This window comes from Corvus brachyrhynchos, unplaced genomic scaffold (genome assembly GCF_000691975.1).
Source record: "Corvus brachyrhynchos isolate BGI_N302 unplaced genomic scaffold, ASM69197v1 scaffold59, whole genome shotgun sequence".
NCBI classification, from domain to species: Eukaryota; Metazoa; Chordata; class Aves; order Passeriformes; family Corvidae; genus Corvus; species Corvus brachyrhynchos.
In genome coordinates, this window is record NW_008246054.1 from 1,730,188 (window position 1) to 1,733,187 (window position 3,000).

The following is a 3,000-nucleotide window of genomic DNA, read 5'->3' on the forward strand; positions in this document are numbered from 1 at the left end:
GGCCCCCGGCCCGGCCGGTGGTGCCCTGCCCCGTCTCTCCAGCTGATACGGGGAGTCAGGAGAAGTTCGCTCTGCCAGGACGCTCCCCGGTGCGGGGCTCGATGACAGTCGTGTCGAGCCCTCCTCCGAGGCGGCTGTGGCAGCGTGCCGGGCTCGGCCGGGCCGCCTCCTCCCACGGTTCACCGCAGTGTCAGTGCCGCGGGGTCCCGGAGGTGGGGTGGGAGCAGCATGTTCCAGCCAAAAGGGTGGGAAGGGGATAGAGCGTGTCCTGACCCGCGACACCAACCCCCTCACACCCTTACGGAGCCGCCCTCTGCAGCAGCTCCGTGCTTCTCCCCGCCCCGGCCAGGAATCCTGCGCTGGCCTTGCCAGGACGGCTCCAGGTATGGGGAAAGCCGCTGCCAGTGCGCACGGGGAGCGCGGCCCCTCCGTGCCGGCAGGGCTGGTGCACACGCTCCATCACCGCTGAAAAATGCCAGATTTCGGGGACAACATCCGTTCTGCAGACCGCAGCCAAAGCAACCTGGGGTGAATCATGACCGGGACGGAGCCGGGCTCGCTCGATGGGACATGGCCCCACGGCCGCAGGCTTTGTAGACGATGAAACGCTTACGCACTTTTTTGTTTTTCTGATCCAGGAAGGTTTTCTCCGGCCCATGAACTGTTCACAGCACACACGCCGCAGCCAGATCGTCATCTGCAACCACTTCTGACAGCACCAGGAGCAGGAGCAGCATGCCAGGGCCACAGCTGTGTTCCACGTGGGCTCAGCGATCCTCCCCCTGCACCTGAGCCAGGCTGCCCGCCCGGGATGGGCTGCAAAGATGACACAGCCCCAGGGCTCTCCTGTGGCAGGCGGCTCCAGTCTGCAGCCCGGGCTGACTCTCAGTGAGCCGCACTGCGGAGGGGATGTGCAGGGAGGAGGCACAGACCACAGGCATTGTAAACAGGCATGAATGCAAAGTAGCTCTGCCAGAGGTCTCCACCTGCCCTCACGCAACGGGGCCTGTGCCCGACCTGCCCCGTGGCTGGGGCACACGGACACGTTGGGGTGCTGCCACTGCTCCTGTTTGGCAGCGTGAGTTGTGCAATGGCTGCTGAGAGGACGGTCAGGTTTACTTTGCAAGAACACTTGAACAAAACTGCACCCCTGAAGGCAAGTTAGCAGCCAAGAGCAATATCTGCAGGGAAAACTGAGAAACACCATGGGACCAGCCTGGCTCTGCTCACAGCCAGAGGAAAAGTCTACAGAGAACAAACACCATGGCTCAGAGCCAAGGTGCAGCCGGTGAGGAGTCAAGGGGAGTACTCTGAGCAGCAAACATCAAGTGAGCAGGAGATCCCAGCCTCAGCCCAACATCCTGTTATTTGGTCTTCGAGAGCAGATCCGAGGACTAGATTAGGGCTGTGGTCCTCCTGGCGCAACACTGGGAAGGAGCAGAGCCCAGACACTCTGCTAACAGCACCTCGGGGCACAGCACAGTTCCCCTAATTTCTCAATCAGATATCTCCCTCCCTAATTAAGGCTTGGAAAAGAGCCGTCCTTTCATGTATATCATGTATCCCAGGTACTTTTTTCCCCCCGCATAGTGAAATTTGCTTTGATCGTGGTGTGCAGGAGTCAGCTCCAGGGCTGCACCACTCCAGAGTTGCATCTGCCCCAGCTTCTTCAGGCACGTGGGTCCCCAGCATGTCCTCAGCCCTGTCCTGTGCTCAGCAGGACACACAGATGCTGGCCAGCTGTCCTCAACTCCCAGATGAACTTCTCAGGAAGATAAGACACATGCAAAAAGATGGCCAAGCGGGAGAAGGAGCTGTGCAGAAGCTGTCCCTTGCCTGTCTCCACCACCTGTGGTCCAGCCCAGCTGGTGACAGCCAGAGCCATCCCCTGGGGGACCTCCTTTCAGCAGACGTGGCTGATGTGCCCTGCAGTGGGGTGCCTGCCACCTGCCCAGACCCAATGGGGTCACTCAGCACTGGGGCCACCCAGCTCCACTGTTTCTGGTGGCTGGACCTGCCACTTCCTGCCAGGTCACAGCCCAACTCCTGGAGTCCCCTGCAGAGCTGGCATGGCTGCCCTCTGCATGGCCATGGGATCCATTCAGCCATGGGTCATGTTCCCTTTCTGGAATGTTCACGGCCAAAACAGGAAAGTCTGCACCTTGAGATCACTGGTTTTGCACAGGACCAGCTGCTCCAGCACAGAGAAGTCCCTCCTCTCCCAGCAGGATGGGGTGGGAGGGGGTGCAGACAGTGGGAAGGGCAACATACCCTGCTCTGCACCCAGCTCTGCTCAGCCCAAACCCACCCGGTTCAGGCTGCTTTTGCCACGGTCCCACTTCCCCTGCGATGGGAGTGCCTGCTGCACTCTGCATGCTCAGCCTGTGCACATTTTGGGGACTCCTGGGTGTGGGCACCTCGCTTCCCACAGCAGAAGGTGGACCTGAGCAGGCTGCTGGAGACAGGGTCACCATCAGCGCCACTTGAACACAGGTGGCCAGAGACCCTTGAGAGATGCAGCCCATGTGCCTGGGCTTGTTTTGCTCGGAATGTTACTTTAGAGAGGAACTGTAAAATCTGACAAGGGCCCCAAGTCCATGCTGTTTTTCTTCAGGGAGGAAGGTCATTTCACAGAAGAGGAACTGGAATCAATGCCATGGGTAAGGACCTGGAGGAATCTGCACTGTAGGGGCTGGGGATGGAGCTGATGGGATTCGAGAAAGAGTTTTATTTAACCACATGCTCCATGGGTGCCTGCCATAATCAGCATTATTCCTCAACATCTCCTGGTGTGCCTGAGGTTGGGCAGCACGTGGTGAACTTCTACAGCACATGGGCATGGGAACAAAATGATGGCTGAGGCCACCAGAGCCATCCCTTCAGCCCCAGCCCTCCGTCCTCACTCCCCACTGCAGTGTCACCGGGCGTGTGTTCGGGGACAGCGGGAAGGGGCCTGGCTGCCAGCACACATGGGTATTGTCCCTCTTTCTTTCCAGAAGC